Source organism: Phyllobates terribilis, unplaced genomic scaffold (genome assembly GCF_046119375.1).
Source record: "Phyllobates terribilis strain yellow unplaced genomic scaffold, ASM4611937v1 Scaffold_2__4_contigs__length_985480577, whole genome shotgun sequence".
In the NCBI taxonomy this organism is placed as follows: Eukaryota; Metazoa; Chordata; class Amphibia; order Anura; family Dendrobatidae; genus Phyllobates; species Phyllobates terribilis.
The window spans coordinates 944,927,383-944,940,760 of NW_027362762.1; positions in this window are offsets into that span (position 1 = coordinate 944,927,383).

The following is a 13,378-nucleotide window of genomic DNA, read 5'->3' on the forward strand; positions in this document are numbered from 1 at the left end:
GTTTTCTGTCTCCCTGGGCTTGTAGTTCCCCTGTATACATCGTATGGTTAGCTGTCTCCTGGGACTTGTAGTTCCCCTGTATACATTGTATGGTTAGCTGCGTACTATGACTTGTAGTTCCCCTGTATACATTGTATTGTTAGCTGCATCCTGGGACTTGAAGTTCCTCTGTATATATTGTATGGTTAGGTGTCTCCTGGGAGTAGTAGTTCCCCTGTATACATTGCATGGTTAGCTGCCTCCTGGGACTTGTAGTTCCCCTGTATACATTGTATGGTTAGCTGCCTCCTGGGACTTGTAGTTCCCCTGTATACATTGTATGGTCCGCTGTCTCCTGGGACTTGTAGTTCCCCTGTATACATTGTATGGTTAGCTGTCTCCTCGGACTTGTAGTTCCCCTGTATACATTGTATGGTCCGCTGTCTCCTGGGACTTGTAGTTCCCCTGTATACAGTGTATGGTTAGCAGTCTCCTGGGACTTGTAGTTCCCCTGTATACATTGTATGGTCAGCTGCCTCCTGGGACTTGTAGTTCCCCTGTATACATTGTATGGTTCGCGGTCTCCTGGGACTTGTAGTTCCCCTGTATACATTGTATCGTTCGCTGTCTCCTTGTACTTGTAGTTCCCCTGTATACATTGTATGGTTAGCTGCCTCCCTGGACTTGTAGTTTCCCTGTATACATTGTATGGTTTGCTGTCTCCTGGGACTTGCAGTTCCCCTGTATACATTGTATGGTTCGCTGTCTCCTGGGACTTGTAGTTCCCCTGTATACATTGTATGGTTAGCTGCCTCCTGGGACTTGTAGTTCCCCTGTATACATTGTATGGTTCGCTGTCTCCTGGGACTTGTAGTTCCCCTGTATACATTGTATGGTTTGCTGTGTCCTGGGATTTGCAGTTCCCCTGTATACATTGTATGATTCGCTGTCTCCTGGGACTTGTAGTTCCCCTGTATACATTGTATGGTTCGCTGTCTCCTGAGACTTGTAGTTCCCCTGTATACATTGGATGGTTAGATGCCTCCTGGGACTTGTAGTTCCCCTGTATACATTGTATGGTTCGCTGTCTCCTGGGACTTGTAGTTCCCCTGGATACAGTGTATGGTTTGCTGTCTTCTGGGACTTGTAGTTCCCCTGTATACATAGTATGCTTAGCTGTCTCCAGGGACTTGTAATTCCCCTGTATACATTGTATAGTTAGCTGTCTCCTGGGACTTGTAGTTCCCCTGTATACAGTGTATGGTTAGCAGTCTCCTGGGACTTTTAGTTCCCCTGTATACATTGTATGGTTAGCTGTCTCCTGGGACTTGTAGTTCCCCTGTATACAGTGTATGGTTAGCAGTCTCCTGGGACTTGTAGTTCCCCTGTATACATTGTATGGTTTTCTGTCTCCCTGGGCTTGTAGTTCCCCTGTATACATCGTATGGTTAGCTGTCTCCTGGGACTTGTAGTTCCCCTGTATACATTGTATGGTTAGCTGCGTACTATGACTTGTAGTTCCCCTGTATACATTGTATTGTTAGCTGCATCCTGGGACCTGAAGTTCCTCTGTATATATTGTATGGTTAGCTGTCTCCTGGGACTTGTAGTTCCCCTGTATACAGTGTATGGTTTGCTGTCTTCTGGGACTTGTAGTTCCCCTGTATACATAGTATGCTTAGCTGTCTCCAGGGACTTGTAATTCCCCTGTATACATTGTATAGTTAGCTGTCTCCTGGGACTTGTAGTTCCCCTGTATACAGTGTATGGTTAGCAGTCTCCTGGGACTTGTAGTTCCCCTGTATACATTGTATGGTTATCTGTCTCCTGGGACTTGGTAGTTCCCCTGTATACAGTGTATGGTTAACAGTCTCCTGGGACTTGTAGTTCCCCTGTATACATTGTATGGTTTTCTGTCTCCCTGGGCTTGTAGTTCCCCTGTATACATCGTATGGTTAGCTGTCTCCTGGGACTTGTAGTTCCCCTGTATACATTGTATGGTTAGCTGCGTACTATGACTTGTAGTTCCCCTGTATACATTGTATTGTTAGCTGCATCCTGGGACTTGAAGTACCTCTGTATATATTGTATGGTTAGGTGTCTCCTGGGAGTAGTAGTTCCCCTGTATACATTGCATGGTTAGCTGCCTCCTGGGACTTGTAGTTCCCCTGTATACATTGTATGGTTAGCTGCCTCCTGGGACTTGTAGTTCCCCTGTATACATTGTATGGTTCGCTGTCTCCTGGGACTTGTAGTTCCGCTGTATACACTGTATGGTTAGCTGCCTCCTGGGACTTGTAGTTCCGCTGGATACAGTGTATGGTTAACTGTCTCCTGGGACTTGTAGTTCCCCTGTATACATTGTATGGTTAGCTGCCTCCTGGGACTTGTAGTCCCCCTGTATACATTGTATGGTTAGCTGCCTCCTGGGACTTGTAGTTCTCCTGTATACATTGTATGGTTCGCTGTCTCCTGAGACTTGTAGTTCCCCTGTATACATTGTATGGTTTGCTGTCTCCTGGGACTTGCAGTTCCCCTGTATACATTGTATGATTCGCTGTCTCCTGGGACTTTGTATGGTTAGCTGTCTACTGGGACTTGTAGTTCCCCTGTATACATTGTATGGTTCGCTGTCTCCTGGGACTTGTAGTTCCCCTGTATACATTGTATGGTTAGCTGTCTCCTGGGACTTGTAGTTCCCCTGTATACAGTGTATGGTTAGCAGTCTCCTGGGACTTGTAGTTCCCCTGTATACATTGTATGGTTAGCTGCCTCCTGGGACTTGTAGTTCCCCTGCATACATTGTATGGTTCGCTGTCTCCTGGGACTTGTAGTTCCCTTGCATACATTGTATGGTTCGCTGTCTCCTGGGACTTGTAGTTCCCCTGTATACATTGTATGGTTAGCTGCCTCCTGGGACTTGTAGTTCCCCTGCATACATTGTATGGTTTGCAGTCTCTTGGGACTTGTAGTTCCCCTGTATACATTGTATGGTTAGCTGCCTCCTGGGACTTGTAGTTCCCCTGTATACATTGTATGGTCCGCTGTCTCCTGGGACTTGTAGTTCCCCTGTATACATTGTATGGTTAGCTGTCTCCTCGGACTTGTAGTTCCCCTGTATACAGTGTATGGTTAGCAGTCTCCTGGGACTTGTAGTTCCCCTGTATACATTGTATGGTCAGCTGCCTCCTGGGACTTGTAGTTCCCCTGTATACATTGTATGGTTCGCGGTCTCCTGGGACTTGTAGTTCCCCTGTATACATTGTATCGTTCGCTGTCTCCTGGGACTTGTAGTTCTCCTGTATACATTGTATGGTTAACTGCCTCCCTGGACTTGTAGTTTCCCTGTATACATTGTATGGTTTGCTGTCTCCTGGGACTTGCAGTTCCCCTGTATGCATTGTATGGTTCGCTGTCTCCTGGGACTTGTAGTTCCCCTGTATACATTGGATGGTTAGCTGCCTCCTGGGACTTGTAGTTCCCCTGTATACATTGTATGGTTCGCTGTCTCCTGGGACTTGTAGTTCCCCTGTATACATTGTATGGTTTGCTGTCTCCTGGGACTTGCAGTTCCCCTGTATACATTGTATGGTTCGCTGTCTCCTGGGACTTGTAGTTCCCCTGTATACATTGTATGGTTAGCTGTCTCCTGGGACTTGTAGTTCCCCTGTATACAGTGTATGGTTAGCAGTCTCCTGGGACTTGTAGTTCCCCTGTATACATTGTATGGTTAGCTGCCTCCTGGGACTTGTAGTTCCCCTGTATACATTGTATGGTTCGCTGTCTCCTGAGACTTGTAGTTCCCCTGTATACATTGGATGGTTAGCTGCCTCCTGGGACTTGTAGTTCCCCTGTATACATTGTATGGTTCGCTGTCTCCTGGGACTTGTAGTTCCCCTGTATACAGTGTATGGTTTGCTGTCTTCTGGGACTTGTAGTTCCCCTGTATACATAGTATGCTTAGCTGTCTCCAGGGACTTGTAATTCCCCTGTATACATTGTATAGTTAGCTGTCTCCTGGGACTTGTAGTTCCCCTGTATACAGTGTATGGTTAGCAGTCTCCTGGGACTTGTAGTTCCCCTGTATACATTGTATGGTTAGCTGTCTCCTGGGACTTGTAGTTCCCCTGTATACAGTGTATGGTTAGCAGTCTCCTGGGACTTGTAGTTCCCCTGTATACATTGTATGGTTAGATGCCTCCTGGGACTTGTAGTTCCCCTGTATACATTGTATGGTTCGCTGTCTCCTGGGACTTGTAGTTCCCCTGTATACATTGTATGGTTCGCTGTCTCCTGGGACTTGTAGTTCCGCTGTATACATTGTATGGTTAGCTGCCTCCTGGGACTTGTAGTTCCGCTGGATACAGTGTATGGTTAACTGTCTCCTGGGACTTGTAGTTCCCCTGTATACATTGTATGGTTAGCTGCCTCCTGGGACTTGTAGTCCCCCTGTATACATTGTATGGTTAGCTGCCTCCTGGGACTTGTAGTTCCCCTGTATACATTGTATGGTTCGCTGTCTCCTGAGACTTGTAGTTCCCCTGTATACATTGTATTGTTTGCTGTCTCCTGGGACTTGCAGTTCCCCTGTATACATTGTATGATTCGCTGTCTCCTGGGACTTTGTATGGTTAGCTGCCTACTGGGACTTGTAGTTCCCCTGTATACATTGTATGGTTCGCTGTCTCCTGGGACTTGTAGTTCCCCTGTATACATTGTATGGTTAGCTGTCTCCTGGGACTTGTAGTTCCCCTGGTATACAGTGTATGGTTAGCAGTCTCCTGGGACTTGTAGTTCCCCTGTATACATTGTATGGTTAGCTGCCTCCTGGGACTTGTAGTTCCCCTGTATACATTGTATGGTTCGCTGTCTCTTGGGACTTGTAGTTCCCCTGTATACATTGTATGGTTAGCTGCCTCCTGGGACTTGTAGTTCCCCTGCATACATTGTATGGTTCGCTGTCTCCTGGGACTTGTAGTTCCCCTGCATACATTGTATGGTTTGCTGTCTCTTGGGACTTGTAGTTCCCCTGTATACATTGTATGGTTAGCTGCCTCCTGGGACTTGTAGTTCCCCTGCATACATTGTATGGTTTGCTGTCTCCTGGGACTAGCAGTTCCCCTGTATACATTGTATGGTTCGCTGTCTCCTGGGACTTGTAGTTCCCCTGTATACATTGTATGGTTAGCTGCCTCCTGGGACTTGTAGTTCCCCTGTATACATTGTATGGTTCGCTGTCTCCTGGGACTTGTAGTTCCCCTGTATACATTGTATGGTTAGCTGCCTCCTGGGACTTGTAGTTCCGCTGTATATAGTGTATGGTTTGCTGTCTTCTGGGACTTGTAGTTCCCCTGTATACATTGTATGGTTAGCTGCCTCCTGGGACTTGTAGTACCCCTGTATACATTGTATGGTTCGCTGTCTCCTGGGACTTGTAGTTCCCCTGTATACAGTGTATGGTTTGCTGTCTCCTGGGACTTGTAGTTCCCCTGTATACATTGTATGCTTAGCTGTCTCCTGGGACATGTAGTTCCCCTGTATACATTGTATAGTTAGCAGTCTCCTGGGACTTGTAGTTCCCCTGTATACATTGTATGGTTAGCTGTCTCCTGGGACTTGTAGTTCCCCTGTATACAGTGTATGGTTTACAGTCTCCTGGGACTTGTAGTTCCCCTGTATACATTGTATGGTTAGCTGCCTCCTGGGACTTGTAGTTCCCCTGTATACATTGTATGGTCCGCTGTCTCCTGGGACTTGTAGTTCCCCTGTATACATTGTATGGTTAGCTGTCTCCTCGGACTTGTAGTTCCCCTGTATACAGTGTATGGTTAGCAGTCTCCTGGGACTTGTAGTTCCCCTGTATACATTGTATGGTCAGCTGCCTCCTGGGACTTGTAGTTCCCCTGTATACATTGTATGGTTCGCGGTCTCCTGGGACTTGTAGTTCCCCTGTATACATTGTATCGTTCGCTGTCTCCTGGGCCTTGTAGTTCCCCTGTATACATTGTATGGTTAGCTGCCTCCCTGGACTTCTAGTTTCCCTGTATACATTGTATGGTTTGCTGTCTCCTGGGACTTGCAGTTCCCCTGTATACATTGTATGGTTCGCTGTCTCCTGGGACTTGTAGTTCCCTTGTATACATTGTATGGTTAGCTGCCTCCTGGGACTTGTAGTTCCCCTGTATACATTGTATGGTTCGCTGTCTCCTGGGACTTGTAGTTCCCCTGTATACATTGTATGGTTTGCTGTCTCCTGGGACTTGCAGTTCCCCTGTATACATTGTATGATTCGCTGTCTCCTGGGACTTGTAGTTCCCCTGTATACATTGTATGGTTAGCTGCCTACTGGGACTTGTAGTTCCCCTGTATACATTGTATGGTTCGCTGTCTCCTGGGACTTGTAGTTCCCCTGTATACATTGTATGGTTAGCTGTCTCCTGGGACTTGTAGTTCTCCTGTATAAAGTGTATGGTTAGCAGTCTCCTGGGACTTGTAGTTTCCCTGTATACATTGTATGGTTAGCTGCCTCCTGGGACTTGTAGTTCCCCTGTATACATTGGATGGTTAGCTGCCTCCTGGGACTTGTAGTTCCCCTGTATACATTGTATGGTTCGCTGCCTCCTGGGACTTGTAGTTCCCCTGTATACAGTGTATGGTTTGCTGTCTTCTGGGACTTGTAGTTCCCCTGTATACATAGTATGCTTAGCTGTCTCCAGGGACTTGTAGTTCCCCTGTATACATTGTATAGTTAGCTGTCTCCTGGGACTTGTAGTTCCCCTGTATACAGTGTATGGTTAGCAGTCTCCTGGGACTTGTAGTTCCCCTGTATACATTGTATGGTTAGCTGTCTCCTGAGACTTGTAGTTCCCCTGTATACAGTGTATGGTTAGCAGTCTCCTGGGACTTGTAGTTCCCCTGTATACATTGTATGGTTAGATGCCTCCTGGGACTTGTAGTTCCCCTGTATACATTGTATGGTTCGCTGTCTCCTGGGACTTGTAGTTCCCCTGTATACATTGTATGGTTAGCTGTCTCCTGGGACTTGTAGTTCCCCTGTATACAGTGTATGGTTAGCAGTGTCCTGGGACTTGTAGTTCCCCTGTATACATTGTATGGTTAGCTGCCTCCTGGGACTTGTAGTTCCCCTGTATACATTGTATGGTTCGCTGTCTCCTGGGACTTGTAGTTCCCCTGTCTATAGTGTATGGTTTGCTATCTTCTGGGACTTGTAGTTCCCCTGTATACATTGTATGGTCCGCTGTCTCCTGGGACTTGTAGTTCCCCTGTATACAGTGTATGGTTAGCAGTCTCCTGGGACTTGTAGTTCCCCTGTATACATTGTATGGTCAGCTGCCTCCTGGGACTTGTAGTTCCCCTGTATACATTGTATGGTTCGCGGTCTCCTGGGACTTGTAGTTCCCCTGTATACATTGTATCGTTCGCTGTCTCCTGGGACTTGTAGTTCCCCTGTATACATTGTATGGTTAGCTGCCTCCCTGGACTTGTAGTTTCCCTGTATACATTGTATGGTTTGCTGTCTCCTGGGACTTGCAGTTCCCCTGTATACATTGTATGGTTCGCTGTCTCCTGGGACTTGTAGTTCCCCTGTATACATTGTATGGTTAGCTGCCTCCTGGGACTTGTAGTTCCCCTGTATACATTGTATGGTTCGCTGTCTCCTGGGACTTGTAGTTCCCCTGTATACATTGTATGGTTTGCTGTGTCCTGGGACTTGCAGTTCCCCTGTATACATTGTATGATTCGCTGTCTCCTGGGACTTGTAGTTCCCCTGTATACATTGTATGGTTCGCTGTCTCCTGAGACTTGTAGTTCCCCTGTATACATTGGATGGTTAGATGCCTCCTGGGACTTGTAGTTCCCCTGTATACATTGTATGGTTCGCTGTCTCCTGGGACTTGTAGTTCCCCTGGATACAGTGTATGGTTTGCTGTCTTCTGGGACTTGTAGTTCCCCTGTATACATAGTATGCTTAGCTGTCTCCAGGGACTTGTAATTCCCCTGTATACATTGTATAGTTAGCTGTCTCCTGGGACTTGTAGTTCCCCTGTATACAGTGTATGGTTAGCAGTCTCCTGGGACTTTTAGTTCCCCTGTATACATTGTATGGTTAGCTGTCTCCTGGGACTTGTAGTTCCCCTGTATACAGTGTATGGTTAGCAGTCTCCTGGGACTTGTAGTTCCCCTGTATACATTGTATGGTTTTCTGTCTCCCTGGGCTTGTAGTTCCCCTGTATACATCGTATGGTTAGCTGTCTCCTGGGACTTGTAGTTCCCCTGTATACATTGTATGGTTAGCTGCGTACTATGACTTGTAGTTCCCCTGTATACATTGTATTGTTAGCTGCATCCTGGGACCTGAAGTTCCTCTGTATATATTGTATGGTTAGCTGTCTCCTGGGACTTGTAGTTCCCCTGTATACAGTGTATGGTTTGCTGTCTTCTGGGACTTGTAGTTCCCCTGTATACATAGTATGCTTAGCTGTCTCCAGGGACTTGTAATTCCCCTGTATACATTGTATAGTTAGCTGTCTCCTGGGACTTGTAGTTCCCCTGTATACAGTGTATGGTTAGCAGTCTCCTGGGACTTGTAGTTCCCCTGTATACATTGTATGGTTATCTGTCTCCTGGGACTTGGTAGTTCCCCTGTATACAGTGTATGGTTAACAGTCTCCTGGGACTTGTAGTTCCCCTGTATACATTGTATGGTTTTCTGTCTCCCTGGGCTTGTAGTTCCCCTGTATACATCGTATGGTTAGCTGTCTCCTGGGACTTGTAGTTCCCCTGTATACATTGTATGGTTAGCTGCGTACTATGACTTGTAGTTCCCCTGTATACATTGTATTGTTAGCTGCATCCTGGGACTTGAAGTACCTCTGTATATATTGTATGGTTAGGTGTCTCCTGGGAGTAGTAGTTCCCCTGTATACATTGCATGGTTAGCTGCCTCCTGGGACTTGTAGTTCCCCTGTATACATTGTATGGTTAGCTGCCTCCTGGGACTTGTAGTTCCCCTGTATACATTGTATGGTTCGCTGTCTCCTGGGACTTGTAGTTCCGCTGTATACACTGTATGGTTAGCTGCCTCCTGGGACTTGTAGTTCCGCTGGATACAGTGTATGGTTAACTGTCTCCTGGGACTTGTAGTTCCCCTGTATACATTGTATGGTTAGCTGCCTCCTGGGACTTGTAGTCCCCCTGTATACATTGTATGGTTAGCTGCCTCCTGGGACTTGTAGTTCTCCTGTATACATTGTATGGTTCGCTGTCTCCTGAGACTTGTAGTTCCCCTGTATACATTGTATGGTTTGCTGTCTCCTGGGACTTGCAGTTCCCCTGTATACATTGTATGATTCGCTGTCTCCTGGGACTTTGTATGGTTAGCTGTCTACTGGGACTTGTAGTTCCCCTGTATACATTGTATGGTTCGCTGTCTCCTGGGACTTGTAGTTCCCCTGTATACATTGTATGGTTAGCTGTCTCCTGGGACTTGTAGTTCCCCTGTATACAGTGTATGGTTAGCAGTCTCCTGGGACTTGTAGTTCCCCTGTATACATTGTATGGTTAGCTGCCTCCTGGGACTTGTAGTTCCCCTGCATACATTGTATGGTTCGCTGTCTCCTGGGACTTGTAGTTCCCTTGCATACATTGTATGGTTCGCTGTCTCCTGGGACTTGTAGTTCCCCTGTATACATTGTATGGTTAGCTGCCTCCTGGGACTTGTAGTTCCCCTGCATACATTGTATGGTTTGCAGTCTCTTGGGACTTGTAGTTCCCCTGTATACATTGTATGGTTAGCTGCCTCCTGGGACTTGTAGTTCCCCTGTATACATTGTATGGTCCGCTGTCTCCTGGGACTTGTAGTTCCCCTGTATACATTGTATGGTTAGCTGTCTCCTCGGACTTGTAGTTCCCCTGTATACAGTGTATGGTTAGCAGTCTCCTGGGACTTGTAGTTCCCCTGTATACATTGTATGGTCAGCTGCCTCCTGGGACTTGTAGTTCCCCTGTATACATTGTATGGTTCGCGGTCTCCTGGGACTTGTAGTTCCCCTGTATACATTGTATCGTTCGCTGTCTCCTGGGACTTGTAGTTCTCCTGTATACATTGTATGGTTAACTGCCTCCCTGGACTTGTAGTTTCCCTGTATACATTGTATGGTTTGCTGTCTCCTGGGACTTGCAGTTCCCCTGTATGCATTGTATGGTTCGCTGTCTCCTGGGACTTGTAGTTCCCCTGTATACATTGGATGGTTAGCTGCCTCCTGGGACTTGTAGTTCCCCTGTATACATTGTATGGTTCGCTGTCTCCTGGGACTTGTAGTTCCCCTGTATACATTGTATGGTTTGCTGTCTCCTGGGACTTGCAGTTCCCCTGTATACATTGTATGGTTCGCTGTCTCCTGGGACTTGTAGTTCCCCTGTATACATTGTATGGTTAGCTGTCTCCTGGGACTTGTAGTTCCCCTGTATACAGTGTATGGTTAGCAGTCTCCTGGGACTTGTAGTTCCCCTGTATACATTGTATGGTTAGCTGCCTCCTGGGACTTGTAGTTCCCCTGTATACATTGTATGGTTCGCTGTCTCCTGAGACTTGTAGTTCCCCTGTATACATTGGATGGTTAGCTGCCTCCTGGGACTTGTAGTTCCCCTGTATACATTGTATGGTTCGCTGTCTCCTGGGACTTGTAGTTCCCCTGTATACAGTGTATGGTTTGCTGTCTTCTGGGACTTGTAGTTCCCCTGTATACATAGTATGCTTAGCTGTCTCCAGGGACTTGTAATTCCCCTGTATACATTGTATAGTTAGCTGTCTCCTGGGACTTGTAGTTCCCCTGTATACAGTGTATGGTTAGCAGTCTCCTGGGACTTGTAGTTCCCCTGTATACATTGTATGGTTAGCTGTCTCCTGGGACTTGTAGTTCCCCTGTATACAGTGTATGGTTAGCAGTCTCCTGGGACTTGTAGTTCCCCTGTATACATTGTATGGTTAGATGCCTCCTGGGACTTGTAGTTCCCCTGTATACATTGTATGGTTCGCTGTCTCCTGGGACTTGTAGTTCCCCTGTATACATTGTATGGTTCGCTGTCTCCTGGGACTTTTAGTTCCGCTGTATACATTGTATGGTTAGCTGCCTCCTGGGACTTGTAGTTCCGCTGGATACAGTGTATGGTTAACTGTCTCCTGGGACTTGTAGTTCCCCTGTATACATTGTATGGTTAGCTGCCTCCTGGGACTTGTAGTCCCCCTGTATACATTGTATGGTTAGCTGCCTCCTGGGACTTGTAGTTCCCCTGTATACATTGTATGGTTCGCTGTCTCCTGAGACTTGTAGTTCCCCTGTATACATTGTATTGTTTGCTGTCTCCTGGGACTTGCAGTTCCCCTGTATACATTGTATGATTCGCTGTCTCCTGGGACTTTGTATGGTTAGCTGCCTACTGGGACTTGTAGTTCCCCTGTATACATTGTATGGTTCGCTGTCTCCTGGGACTTGTAGTTCCCCTGTATACATTGTATGGTTAGCTGTCTCCTGGGACTTGTAGTTCCCCTGGTATACAGTGTATGGTTAGCAGTCTCCTGGGACTTGTAGTTCCCCTGTATACATTGTATGGTTAGCTGCCTCCTGGGACTTGTAGTTCCCCTGTATACATTGTATGGTTCGCTGTCTCTTGGGACTTGTAGTTCCCCTGTATACATTGTATGGTTAGCTGCCTCCTGGGACTTGTAGTTCCCCTGCATACATTGTATGGTTCGCTGTCTCCTGGGACTTGTAGTTCCCCTGCATACATTGTATGGTTTGCTGTCTCCTGGGACTTGTAGTTCCCCTGTATACATTGTATGGTTAGCTGCCTCCTGGGACTTGTAGTTCCCCTGCATACATTGTATGGTTTGCTGTCTCCTGGGACTAGCAGTTCCCCTGTATACATTGTATGGTTCGCTGTCTCCTGGGACTTGTAGTTCCCCTGTATACATTGTATGGTTAGCTGCCTCCTGGGACTTGTAGTTCCCCTGTATACATTGTATGGTTCGCTGTCTCCTGGGACTTGTAGTTCCCCTGTATACATTGTATGGTTAGCTGCCTCCTGGGACTTGTAGTTCCGCTGTATATAGTGTATGGTTTGCTGTCTTCTGGGACTTGTAGTTCCCCTGTATACATTGTATGGTTAGCTGCCTCCTGGGACTTGTAGTACCCCTGTATACATTGTATGGTTCGCTGTCTCCTGGGACTTGTAGTTCCCCTGTATACAGTGTATGGTTTGCTGTCTCCTGGGACTTGTAGTTCCCCTGTATACATTGTATGCTTAGCTGTCTCCTGGGACATGTAGTTCCCCTGTATACATTGTATAGTTAGCAGTCTCCTGGGACTTGTAGTTCCCCTGTATACATTGTATGGTTAGCTGTCTCCTGGGACTTGTAGTTCCCCTGTATACAGTGTATGGTTTACAGTCTCCTGGGACTTGTAGTTCCCCTGTATACATTGTATGGTTAGCTGCCTCCTGGGACTTGTAGTTCCCCTGTATACATTGTATGGTCCGCTGTCTCCTGGGACTTGTAGTTCCCCTGTATACATTGTATGGTTAGCTGTCTCCTCGGACTTGTAGTTCCCCTGTATACAGTGTATGGTTAGCAGTCTCCTGGGACTTGTAGTTCCCCTGTATACATTGTATGGTCAGCTGCCTCCTGGGACTTGTAGTTCCCCTGTATACATTGTATGGTTCGCGGTCTCCTGGGACTTGTAGTTCCCCTGTATACATTGTATCGTTCGCTGTCTCCTGGGCCTTGTAGTTCCCCTGTATACATTGTATGGTTAGCTGCCTCCCTGGACTTCTAGTTTCCCTGTATACATTGTATGGTTTGCTGTCTCCTGGGACTTGCAGTTCCCCTGTATACATTGTATGGTTCGCTGTCTCCTGGGACTTGTAGTTCCCTTGTATACATTGTATGGTTAGCTGCCTCCTGGGACTTGTAGTTCCCCTGTATACATTGTATGGTTCGCTGTCTCCTGGGACTTGTAGTTCCCCTGTATACATTGTATGGTTTGCTGTCTCCTGGGACTTGCAGTTCCCCTGTATACATTGTATGATTCGCTGTCTCCTGGGACTTGTAGTTCCCCTGTATACATTGTATGGTTAGCTGCCTACTGGGACTTGTAGTTCCCCTGTATACATTGTATGGTTCGCTGTCTCCTGGGACTTGTAGTTCCCCTGTATACATTGTATGGTTAGCTGTCTCCTGGGACTTGTAGTTCTCCTGTATAAAGTGTATGGTTAGCAGTCTCCTGGGACTTGTAGTTTCCCTGTATACATTGTATGGTTAGCTGCCTCCTGGGACTTGTAGTTCCCCTGTATACATTGGATGGTTAGCTGCCTCCTGGGA